General features: G+C 60.5%; 1 protein-coding gene across 2 annotated transcripts in view; it reads right to left on the bottom strand.

The window, feature by feature from the left end:
* MPPED1 (metallophosphoesterase domain containing 1) overlaps positions 1 to 4,304 on the bottom strand; it is a 62,390-nt gene extending 58,086 nt beyond the window's left edge. The window contains exon 1 of one of the 2 annotated variants that reach the window (XM_081130221.1): positions 4,281 to 4,304. The gene's annotated coding sequence lies outside the window, so the exon portion shown is untranslated. Of the gene's footprint in view, positions 1 to 3,724; positions 3,827 to 4,280 lie in introns of those variants that run through there. The other variant, XM_081130222.1, reaches the window with a different exon arrangement.
* Between the last annotated feature and the right edge of the window lie 8,499 nt (positions 4,305 to 12,803).

Here is a 12,803-nt window from a genome sequence, read left to right as displayed (position 1 = left end):
ACGGGAGATGCCCGAGGTCTTTCCATGAGCATCCTCCGCCTCGGAGGGAGGGGATGGAGACCGTGAAGCCGTGCGGGAGACGGGGACTCCCAGGTGCGGGCTGGGGCGCGGGAGCGGGGCCTGCTCCGTCCTGGGCGTAGCACCGTCAGCCAGGGGGGAGTTTTTTCCCTGCAGCTGCTGCTCTCTGTGACGCAGGACCAGGCTCCCACATCAAGCTGGCCAAGTTCACGTCCGAGAAAGCCCCCGAGTCATTCGCCAAAAGGCACGGGGAGACCAACGCACATGCAAGCCTCTGAGTTCAAAATTCAAACACAGACTCTCAATTGAAGATTTTTTTTTTTCATGAGGTTGGGCCGCCCTTGTCAGCTAGAGAGATTTTAAATGGAATAAAGCATAACTAAGTCTTGTCTCATGGGGGGGGGGGGGTTCAAAATAAAGTAAACTGTCTGTTTTGGCAGCAGAATGGCCAGGTCACTGGGGAGGGCCGCCATGAATCAAATTAACCGGGGAGCTATCTACACCTTCCCTCCAACACTCCCCCAAAGGGGCCTCTCTTCTCTTCTTTCCCTTGGGGTTGCTTTTGCTTTTCCCGTATGTGTTTTTTTTTCACTTCTACAGACCCAAGTCAAACATTTCAGTGGCAGGCTAGAGAGGATGCCAGCTGGTGGTCTCCTTCCGAGGGGACATCCACCGCCCAGGAGCTATGGCCACAAGGAACTGCCTGGGAGCCACCCAGCATAGTCTAAACACAGGGAACAGGGCTGCGTGAAGCTCTCCCTTCACCCTGCCCCTTCCCTGCCCCCCAAGTGTCCTGCCCGTCCTATCCTAGAGGGCAAGGCGTTTGGCCGGAAGACCCCACAAGCAGCCTGTCCTCATCTGAGATGTCATCAGCGGTGATCTGTGGGCAGAGAGCAGGCCCCAGAACCCATTCCTCCGCTCCTCCCCTGGGGAGCCCCTTCCCCTGGGGTACCTCGCGCCAGAGGTGCAGGCAGACAAAGGTACCAAGTGGCGAACAGAGAGATCTCAGGGAGAGGGATGGAAAGGGGGGGGATGCTTGAAAAGACCCTTTTTCTGTTCCCGGCAAGGGAGGGGCGATGGGAGAGACGTGTCACATTGTCACATTAAAGATTTTGACAGACAATTCAGGGATAACGCAGAAATTCCACCCCTAACTGCAGCTCGCCCCAACTTGAAAGCCGTTAACTAACCTCCACTAATTGCATGTTTTTCTGTGCATAATATTAACTTGTTAAAAGTCTTCGCCTGGCCGATTAATTTCCTCTGCCCCGCTATTCATGATCAGTTCACAGGCCTGAAATTGGAAAAATGAAGTCATTTTGAGAGATTAAAAGATGACTGCACTTTGGGGAGGGTTTTCTCTTTCCTGCGAGTCCGGAATCCGCACCCAGAATGCCGATTTTTCTCGGGATTTCACTGAGTGCTACCCTTCAGTGAAATCCTGCCACCGCCCTTAATTCCTCAGACGAACGCAAAGAGAGGTGTCCCGTGTGAGGCGGGCACTCCAGGGCCATCACTGCCTGCCAGGGAAGGTAACCAGTTCAAGGGGAAACCAATGAACTTAAATTACTTTCCTCAGATGAAGATTTAATAGTCTCACGGGTGGACTGGGGAATTTTTTACAAGCAGGCTTTTCTGGAAAGGTTATTCTGTATGGGGTCTATGCATTCCTGACATTTGGGCTCCAGTAGAAAGACCCCCCCAAAACCCCATATTTTACCTAAACTCAGATCTGGTCTCTTTCCACGATCACAGCCCAGAGGGCATTGGCTGGGGGAGGGAGGGGGCGATTCTAAGTGCACACACAGCAGTTACACCTGAGATATGGCACCCCACACATGGTGGCACTCAGCCTGCCCACACTGACATTACAGGGACCTAGTTCAATCCTGGTCTTCCGAAATTCCTGGGGCCACGAAACAAACAGGAAGGCAGCCCCACGCTGAAGCACTTCAAATGCAGCATTAAACCTCTGTGCCAGCATCAGCGCCTTTGGACCAGCCATCAGCCAATTAATGTCCCTCCGCCGAGTGAGCACTCAAACAGACGGAACCATTCCACAGAAACCCATCTTGAGAAAAAAGATTTTACAAGTGTTGTGGGGCTGCCACTCGGAAAGCCAATTTGCAGGGAGCCAGGCGTCTGGAAGCAGTTTATTATGCGCGGCTCTCACACCGCGGTCCCCTGTACACCGCGCCTGGCTCCAGAACGCCTCTGATCACCACGGTCGGGCTCCAAAGCCCCAGAGTGCTCACCACGGCCAGAGGCCTGCCTCCGCCCAGCCAAGGCCACGACCCCCCCCCCCAAATGGTCTCCTAACATGTTGGCTCCCGTGGCCTGGCTTCCAACTTGGATGTGGCAGTCGGTCGGTGGCCTCTCTGACATCCCCCAAAGCATTTTAGCCCATGTGACAAGTTATTGGTGAAGTTGGTTTCCTTTTTTTTTTCCTAAGACTAATCAGGGTATTGACAGGGGTAGTGTCTGCCTGAACCCCCAGCGGCTGAGCCCTGCTAAGAAGTCTCCCATCACCATTCAAGTGCTGCCGAGCCAGCTCGACCATTCACCAGCCGGCCCACTTTTGTTCCCAGTTTAATTTCATAATTGTTTGCCACTTAACAAGCTCTCCTCTGGGCTGTTCAATAGGGGCCTTGGACATGGGGAGGAGGCGGCAACCGAGTTCCTGGAGGGGGGACTGGGAGAGGGTCTGACCCAGCACTGGGGGAGAAACGTCTGGGAGGGGTCAGCTGGGCAGACCTGGAGGCCAGTTCCTAGGTGAGGCCTCCTGGTCCCACCTCAGGCCACGCAGCAGAGTGGAGAGGGGATGGGAGGGGACGGAGGAGGTGAGTCTAAGACCCCGAGCCAGCCGTGGCCCTGACACAGGCGCCCGGACACATCAGCTCTGTCTCCACCAGGGTAGCGGGAGGCTGTGCACAAATTCACTCTCCTGTGACACGTCCCACAATAAACACACAGGAGACAGGACTGCTCCTTAGCATGGGCATGCCGTGAAATATTGCCTGTGAGGGCTGGGACCGGTCTGGTTAGCCACCGATCCCCTGGGCCAGGCACATAGCCAACAGCAATAAATATGTGTGGAATGAGTGAGTGGAGGGATGGACTGACGGATGGATGGATGGATGGATGGATGGATGGATGGATGGATGGATGGATGGATGGATAAATGGACAGACCGAGAAAGGGAGAGAGGAAGGGACGGAGGGAGTTTCCAGCAACGGCTAGCAAAAGTGACCACCAGCCCAGTATTAGTGCCCCCTCCCTTGCCACCAAGTGCCAGCGGGGGCCTCGCTGCGCACAGTAGGCTCTCAGAGACCAGGGGCTGCTATTGTTACCCCATCCCCATCACCTGCTCCCCAGCGCTCCGCCGCGTCCACCAGCTGCTCGGCCAGGACTCGGCAGCGACCGGCGAGCTGGGGAAAAGTTTCGCTGACCCCTCGGCCCCGTCGGAGTCCGGCGCCCGGCCGAGCGCCCTCCCGGCGGCGCCCGCTCGGCGGGCAGGGCAGCGGGGACGCGCGGCCGGGGCACCCGCACCAGCCAGAGGCCCCCAAACTAACTTTGCGGGCGCCCCGGAGCCGCGCCGCCCGCGTCCCCCGGCGCCGGGAGAGGGACCCGGCCGCGCCCCCGCCGCCCCCGCCGCCCCCGCCGCGCGCCCCCCGCGCCCCCGCGCCCCGCGCGCCCCCGGCCCTACCTGGCCCCGGGCTCCGCGTCGGCGGCCGCGGCCGCGAGCAGCAGCGCGCACGGAGGGAGGCAGGAGGCAGGGGCCCGGCTCCGGGCGGGCGGCGGGCAGGGCGGGGGCTCCTCCCGCGGCGGCCGCCTCGCCGCGCGTCCGAGGCAGCAAGTGGGAGCCAGACTCCTCCTTCGGGGGGCGGGGGGCTCCCCGCTACCCCCTCCCCCGCCCGCCCGCCGCGCGGCTCCGAGCCTCCCGCTGCCCCGCCCGCCTCCCCCCGCCCGGCGCCGGGAGGGGCGCGCGCTCGGGCTCGGCCCCGGGCCCCGCGCGGCCGCCCGCCAGGGCCCCCGCCAGGCCGGCCAGGCCTCGGCCCCCGGCCCCCGGCCCCCGCCCAGGCCCGGCGCCCGCATCCCGCCGCCGAGGGGAAGGGGGCGCGGAGCGGCGGGGCCGGGCGGGAGCGGGGCCCGCGCTGCGGAACAGGCCCGAGGCCCCCGCGCCCGGCCCGCTGCGCCCCCCCGGCCCCGGCCGGCCGCGCGGTGCGCGGGGAGCGCACGGGGGCGCGCGGGGGCGCTCTCACCTCGGGATCCGCGGCCGCCGGGCGGGCCCCGCGTGCTGGAGCGCGCGCGGCTCCTTCTGGGGCGCCGCGGCCCCCCGCCCCCGGCCCGAACCCCCTCCCAGAGCCGGAGGGCACCCTGCTCGGGAGTCTGCGAAGGTCCCCTCCCCACCCTTTGGGGAGGCGTGGACCCCAGCTCCTAGGCTGCCTAGGCCCTGCGCTCGTCCCTGTGCCCCCATCTCTTAACCCCGGGGACCCCAAGTTCTCAGTTCCAGGTACAGCGCTGGCCGGAGTGGGGCAGGTAAGCAGTCTGGACCTGAGAACCTGGCCCCTGGTTTGAAGAAGGCCCTGGGTTATTGGGGAGGGGGAAGAACAACACCCCCAGCCAGGGTGGCCTCCACTCTGGGGAGTTGAGGGGCTCCATGACCTCTAACCCCTGCTAGGAGCAGCCAGAGGTGTCCATGGACCTGTAGTCTGGGCACAGGTCTGGCCCAGGCCACCCGGGCTGAGGGGGAGGTAAGGGGGGGGGTGGCCCCTCTGAGACCCTTTCTAAGGCACCTCAACAAATGTCCATGCCCCCCGCAACATTCGCATCACACTGCACCTCCCACTCCTGCATTCACCGCAGCCTCAAACACAGCCCCAGATGGACACCGCGTGTGGGCGCCTCAGGCCTGGCCCGCCTTGGGGAGAGCCCAGTCCCATAGGAGGCAGACGGAGACACAGGAAAACGCCCCTCGCAGATGCGGGAGTGGAAGTGGGGACAGCTACCTGGGGTGGCTTCCTGGGGTGGCTTCCTGGAGGTGGACGCGCCCCAGTATGCGAAGGAGAGAAGGCATGGAAAGGTCATTACAGAGGGAGCAGTGCACGCAAGGACCCTGGCCTGTTTGGGACGGGGCTAGAGGAAGAGGGAACGGGTGCGGGGCAGGAGTCAGGAGGGGCATCACGAAGAGCCTTGGATGCCTGCCTCGGGGGATAGACTATCAGTGGGAGCCATGGCAGGTTTTTGAGCAGGGGCACCACTTGCTCAGGTTTATTTTTTTAGAGTTTGCTCTGGTGGCCCTGACAGAGGAGGAAGGGAGGCTCAAGAGGGAGAGGCTAGGGCTCTGGGAGTGGGAGTTGGGGGCAGAGGCCTGGGCTGGGACACTGAGGGGGGGGGCAGGGGCTGGCCGAGGGGGCCTCAGGCAGGCGTCCCCTCCTCTTGTCTTTGAGCCTCACTTCTCTCACCCTGTACTGGGGCAGAGTGAAGAAACCAGGCCGGAAATACAACCTCAGAGGGCAAGTGGGAAGGACACCTGGGTGGTGGGCACGGTGTTGGCAGGCACCATGCTTCTCCTGGGGAACAGGGAGCTGCCACGGTGTCCCTCCAGGGCCAGTCCTGGGAAGCGGGTTCCCCAGTGCCCTCACGGGGCCAGGCAGGTCTCCCCCATGGTTACTCACTTCGCCTCCTGGGGGCTACATTGACCTTGCAGCTGCCCAGCTGGAGTCTGCCTGGCCTGTGAGGGTCAGAGCCCAAGGCAGGCAATTCCCAGGCCAGAGAGGAGTGAGGGAGGGGTCACCTGAGAATTTAGAAGAGAAACCCCACAGGTAAACACACAGGCCTGGTGCAGAGAAGTTTTGGTCAGTGACCCAAATCCACGATCAGCTCCTACCGCTCAGGTGGCTGCACCATCTATTTGGCACCTCTGTCATCCTGGGGACCATGTGTGCCTGGCCTGTGCTGGGTGGCCAGGGATGCGGGGGACACCCAGATGCAGACCCTGCCATCCAGCCATGGCCAGTGAAAGGCCAGAGGGGAGACATGTCAGAGGCCAGCCTGAACCCAGTGTGGAGTGGGAAAGGGAGAGATGCCTGCCCCGGGGGGGTGGGGCAGGGCCTCCTGGAAGACAGCAGAGCCTGGGCCTGGAGGAGAGGGCAGACTGTGGGCAGGGAGATGAGCCTGGCAGGCATTCCTGACAGTAGGAACAGCAGGTGCCCAGGAAGAGTGCAGGGACCACAGGGACCCCTGAGACACTGGAGCATAAGGCAGGTCACACAGGTCCTTGAATGCCACACCCAGCAGGCCACAGGAGCCCTGGAGGACATTTGAGCAAGACGCTCTGTGGTGTCATGTCCCAGATCCCAGGACAAGGCCAGTATCTATTGAGTAAATAAAGGAATGAATGAATGAGCAAATGAAGGATGACACCCAGTGACATAAAACCCCCTTAGCACACAGGACCTCCCAGCTCCTCCAGCAGGGCTGCCCCACTCTACGGACTGAACAACTGTTCCAACTCAGCGGGGAGCATCTCTCCCCCTGGGACTGTAGGCATCCCAAGCACAGGGTTGCCTGCTTATAAGACAGGGCTTGGGCTCAATAGCCCAACTGACTCCACCTGCCGCCTGCCAAGGACAATGCCACAGCTTGGCCATGGCCTCAGGAACCCCCACAGGACACATGGTTTGGGGTAGTGGAAAATTTGTGGCCCTGGTCCCTGGGGCAAGAGCAAAGTTTTCATGACACTTGTCCCCCAAGGCCAGCTTTCTCACCACCTCCAATCCCACCAGTCCCCCCCTCAGCTCCTGGAACACCATCTCTTACTTTTCTGGAACATGCATTTATTGAGCACCTACTATATGCCTACCACTCAGCATTTCCTCTGGAACAAAGCATGAGCTCCCCACCAGGGGGGCCTGCCATTACCTGCACCGCGCAGTCCCGGGTGATGAGCTCTGAGCCTGACCAGCCTCTGCCCTGGTCCAGGCTGCTTCTTGGAGGCCGGGCGCCCTCGGGCCCCAGCGCTGCGTCCCGCGGGTCCTGGAGCCCAGTAGGTGCCCAGTGAATGGGCTCTGAAAGGCAGGGAATCAGGAAGGCGGGGTGGGCAGGGTAGACCCACTCCTAAAAGAGCAACCAATCTGGCAAACACAGCAGACATTCTGCTTTCAGAAAAATTTAATAACACAGTGGCACTTGTTCATGGGGACTAATAGAAACAGCACACGATCCCACACTGCTAACCAGCCAGGGGGTGGCTCGCTCGGCTGGGAAGCATTTCCCAGGAGCCTACTACGTGCTGGCAGCTGGAGAGAGGAGGAGAAGGCAGACTGTCTGCCCTGGGAGAGGCCGCGGGTCGGCAGGTGCTGAGGACACCAAGAAGAGGGCAGCTGAGGGCAGGGGGACAGCAGGGACACTTCAGAAGGTAAGGAGTGTGCTCCTGGGGAGCAAGCCTTCACTGTGAGGATAAGCGGGAGAGGAACAGCCCAGCAGAGGGACCAGCCTGTGCAGAGGCTCAGAGGCTCAGAAGAGTGTGGCGCGATACCCCGGCCAAGGAATCGGCCTCCAGGAAGGTGGCCCAGGGCCGTAGCTGCAGCCGCTTCTAATAGCCCCAAATCAGAGACAAGCTAAGTGCCCAGCTGGAGGGGATCCGTTTTAAAATCCTGGTATGTCCAGGGGATTTCAAGTGCCCGAGTCACGTTGCGGAACCGGGATGTGGCGGGAAAATGACGGCTGTGCTCGTCGCACCTGGCGGGCAAGCGGAGGCTACGCGGGCACAGCCGGTTCTGGTTTCAAAAAATGAGAAACACAAAAGGAGCCGAAGAGAAGGTCAGCCGTGGGGATGAGTTCAGGTGGTTTTTTACTTTACTTACGGGAATTTTTTGTCGTCCTCAACGTCTCTGTGGGCATCAGAACGTGGTGAAGGTTGGGGGTTCAGGGGGGCTGTGAGCGGACCCGAGCAGGGCAGGGCCTGGGCCGCGGGGACCCAGCGCCTTGCTGACAGAGGAGCTCAGGCAGCCCCATCTCGGGCCCTCCGCGTGCCTGGCCCAGAGCAGCGAGCCAGCCACGGCTATTCTTAGCAGATAGTCACTGGGCCGCGACAATATGCCAGGAGCCGGCAGGGGAGGCCGGAGGACTTCAGGGCCGGTGGAAGTCAGCATGGGCTGGGGGTGGAGGGCTCCCTGGAGGAGGTGGCTTGGGCTGGGGCTGGAAGGATGAAACCTGGCTTTGCATTCTTACCTCTGCTCCATCACAGCCTTCCAGGTCCCTGTTTCCCACCCCAGGTCCGGACCCCGACACAGCCCGAGGCAGGTCAGTTCCAATCCAGCTGTCTGGCATGGGCCTCTTCCCCGGCCTTTCCCGAAGCCCAGAGCCCAGGGGGAAAAGCCACACCAGGTCCTGCCCACCCCAGTCAGGCTCCGGTACCACCTACAGCAACAGCCTCAACGTTTGAATCATGTCCTGACCACTGGTTCCCATCTTGCCTCTGCCACTTAACAGCTTGTGACTCTGAACCTCCGTCTCTTCTTTATTATTGTCAAGCCGGTATCGTAATCTCCAGTGAGGGCGGTGCACACACAGGGCCCGCGCACAGTTGGCCCTCGGGAAGCAGTGGCTGTTAACACTGTCGCGGTCCTAGATACTGAGTCTGGGGAGCTGGATTCTACCAGTTCTGCCTCTAGCTTGCTTGGCATCTTGGGACAGTCTCTTGTTTCTCTGAGCCTCGGTTTTTCATCTTGAGGAGAAAAGTGATGTCACAGCTCCCTCCTGGCCATGCTCAAAGATGAAATGACAAGATGTGCGAAGATGCCAAGAGCTCCCCACTCCTGCCCCCAGCTGGGGTTCTGGCCAGGCTGTGTCCACATGAGCCCCCCACCCTGTTCCAGGGCACTAACCACACAGGACCCTCTGGCCGTCACCCAAAATGCCAGAGGCAGAGAAGGACCTTGTATAAAATGAGCTGATCATTCACAGGGCTCTGTCCGCCCCAGGCAGATCAGCCTGGAGGGTGAGGCATTTGTCACTGGACAGCTGGCTCAGGATAGTCCTCAGGAATGGTGTCCCCTGCCCCAGGTAATGCTGCTCCAGGGTTGGAGTCTGCAGGAGCTGGACAGAGGCTAAGCCCAGGCAGGGCCAGCCTCCCCCTGCAGCCCAGCTCTCCTGAGGGAGGGGCCACCAACAATGTGGTTGGCCTGGCCGCTTACATGCTGCCTGTGAGCCTTTATGGTTTTCTAAGAATTTTTCCAGATTCTGAGTAGCTGGTTTATTTCTCACAGCAGCCTGGGTGGGACCTCGGTGAGGGGCAACCTTCTCTGTGAAGCGGAACTGGAAGCCCAATTGACAAATGAAGAAACTGAAGCCCCAGGAGGTTCCAAGACCCTGTGCAGCCAGTAGGTGGCAAATATGCCAAGCTGGAACTCTGAGGCCAATCAGCACAGCTTCTCTCACCTCCACCCACCCTGCCCCCTGCCCAGGTCCCAGACCAGCTCCTTCCAGCCCAGCTAAAGGCCCCCGGTACATCTCGGTACCATCCCAGCACCACCAGAGTCTGAGGAGCTCTGCTGAGCTGTCCAGGGTCCTGGCCAGGCCCAGCCCTGCCCCACAGCCTTCTCCTCTCCTGCCACCTCCTCCAACCTCCTGGATATCAAAGAGGTGGGAACAGGTGGGGCGGACTCTCCCAGGCCCCATCTGGCTCTGCCTGCACTCCGTGTGGGCCCTTGGATAACACGCTTCAACTCTCAAAGCCTTGGTTTTCTTTTCTGAAAAATGGGTGCTACATGGGCAGGCCAGGAGGTGATTCATATTCCATAAATTTCCATAGATGTCACGGCCACCTCCACTGGGCCAGAGACTTAGAGGGACTAGGACCCAACTCTGCCCTTTAGCAACGGGTCCAGAGCATGTGGGGCCTGGAAACTGACAATGGCCAGAGAAAGGGAGGTGCTAGGCAAGTGCCTGGTGACAAGGCAAGGGGGGGGGGCATATTGGGGGGAGGGGAGCCATATAAGCAAAGGCCTGGAGGCAGGAGCCAAAGGGAAGCCTGGGGTGGAGGAGGGAGGGGCTCGGAGAGAGGCCAAGGGGACACCCACTGCCAGCCCCTCCAGTGGGCCTAGAGCAGAATACCCGGGAAGGGCAGGTGGGGCTGGTCAGACCCCTTGGGCAGTGGATGGTGTGAGTCAGGGACAGAGGGATGGAAAGAGGGAATCCTGGAGGTTGGATGCCCAGGGCTCTGTGACCTACAGGCAATAGTCACAACAATAGCTGGTCCTGGGCACTGTACATGAGTGAGTCTCCTCAATCCTTCCGACCCTCACACCCACTCAGCGTGGAGCGGTGAGCAGTGGTGGCAGGGACTGGATACAGTGGGGTCCGTGGCCCATGGCCCCATCCAGCCCAGCTCCTGATTCCCTTAATGTCCCTGAGCTCTGAACCCCAACCGGAAAATAGATGAAACTTCCACCTGCTTCCTAGGGCCCGGGTGAGGGCCAGGCGAAGCATCTACCTGGGACCACGGCCTCGAGCAAGAGCCCAGAGGGCAGCTACACAGGCCTGGGCTCCAGCAGCAGGGGAGGCTAGGGCCTCCTGCCTCCCAGATGCCTCCCCAGAGCCTCCGCCCGTCTCTCTCCTGCTGGAAGTCCCTCCTCTGAGCACCCCTCACCCGGGAGAGACAGTGCTGGAGGAGGGAGCGTGGTCTGGGCCCGCCGCCGGGTCCTGGGCAGGGTGCTGGACCTCGAACCTCACCTCCACAACCAGGGTCAAGACCTGTGCCTCGCCGGGTTGTGCCCATCATGTGGGCTATGAAATGCCTAGTGCTGGCTGTCACTTTCTGCAAGTACAAAGAGTGACAGTGCCCAGGGACCCAGCAGCCTCTGCCCCAGCCCCTCCTTGACCCCTGGTGTCCCCATACTCATCACTGCTGGACCCCAGCTCCGTTCCTACCGCCCAGCAGGGGCTCCACAGACAATGCACCACGTGTACTAGACACATGAACCTCAGGAAGCACCCCCATTCCTGCTGATGCTTGGAATCCCCCCACTGGGGAGCTGTTATCCTCGGTGAAAGGCAAAATCCCAGGAGGCTTTACAGTGGGGGGCTGTGCCAGCCTCTACATGCAGAGGCCCCCTCCTCTGGAAATGGAGCCCTTCCCCACATTCCTGCAAGGGCCCTCCTGCCTCTACTTGCCTGTCTCCCATGCCCATCACACCCGCTTCCCCAGGGGCCTGTTCTATCTTACCTGTCAGAGGTTCTTCCTTCTGCTAAGCTTAGAGCTTCTCCCTCCCGCCTCCCCCCTTGCTCTCCATGCCACCTCCAGGGCTGCATAGCACCCTTGGCTACCTCCCTGGGGCCATCAGCAGAACTCTGGGAGTCTGCTCCTCCCTAGATTCACCTCAGCTAACCCGGCCACACACCCTGCCCATCTCGGTCAGTCTTCTCCAGATGAGCCCCAAGTTCTCTCTCACCTCAAGGGGTGGCATTCAGACCAGTGCTGAGACCAAATGCAGCTCTTAGGAAGGCAAAAGGTGAGGGAAACCAGTGTTGTGCTGCTGCTGTGGCAATCATTCACACCCTAGTCTGAATGTCCGTAGCCCTTTCCCAGCAGCAAATTTGAGTCCGAATCACAAATGTTAGGTAGAGAGAGGTCTCAGTGCCCTTATTCCAAACTCACTTTATCCCACACAGTAAAAATAGGAAACTGACCCCCACTCCCGAAACCCACAGCAGCAGCCCTTCCAGAAGGCCCCTCAAAGGCTGCCCTCCAGCCTCTGCCTCAGGGGCCCCTGTAGCCAGTACCCCTCTTCTCCACGTCTTCAGGAACCCCCAGAAGAACAGCTCCTCTCCACCTGCATTTCTACCTGCTCATGTCTTCTGACCTAAGAAATAAGACTCTGCCCCTTATCACCCTCCAGCTCCTGCCCATCTCTCCCCCTTCCCAACCCACTTTCCTGAAAAAAGCCTCCACAGATTTGGTCTCCACCGCCCTGTGTCCCCAACCATCTCCTAAGGCCAGGACAGGGTCACCACAGCCTCTCGGTGCCCATGATGGTCATCTCCAGCCACTTGAGCCCCTCCCCCTGCAGTCAGGACGAGTCCAGCCTCCTGGCCGTGGCTTCCAATCTGCAAATCCTGGTCCCACCTCAGTTCATCCCACGCCCCACCCCACCCTATTCTCCTGACACACCTACCGGTTTCCTTCTCATTGGCCCTGAGACTCCGTGTTGGCTCAGTCCCCAGCGGTGAACAACAGCAGCAGTAGCAAAGTTACCACTTGTTTAGAATCGCCATGTGCCAGGCATCCTGCTAAGAAGCATTAGCCAGTCCCGTCCTCCGTCAACCCTATTTATTCATTGACTCTAAAAACATTTATTGAGCACCCACTATGTGCCACACCCATTTGTAAGCACCCACTATGTGCCACACCTGTTTGTAAGCTCCTACTATGTGCCACACCTGTTTGTAAGCACTAGGGTGCAGCAGTGAACTGTGATGTAGGTCTCATTGTTCCAATTGTACAGGTGTGGAAACCGAGGCTCAGAGAGGCTAAGTGACCCACCTGGACTCTCACAGCCATGAGGTGGACTCCACATCCTACACCCACACACACCTCCCCTCATGCCCTGGCCTCCCGGTGGGCCACCCACTCCAAATCAGCCCCCAGCCACCTTGGTCGCCCCCGGAGCCCGGCACCCTCAGCGCTTTGTTCTCTCCGGGAGCCCCCCCCACAATCCCCGCCTGCTGCCAGCCTGGCTGCTGCCTCCCTGGGAGGCCCTGCCAAGCCGTCAGCTCCTTTC

This window comes from Miniopterus schreibersii (assembly GCF_964146895.1).
Source record: "Miniopterus schreibersii genome assembly, chromosome: 2".
Lineage (NCBI taxonomy): Eukaryota > Metazoa > Chordata > Mammalia > Chiroptera > Miniopteridae > Miniopterus > Miniopterus schreibersii.
The sequence above is the reverse complement of the archived record's forward strand: the minus strand, read 5'-3'. Positions and strand labels throughout refer to the sequence as shown.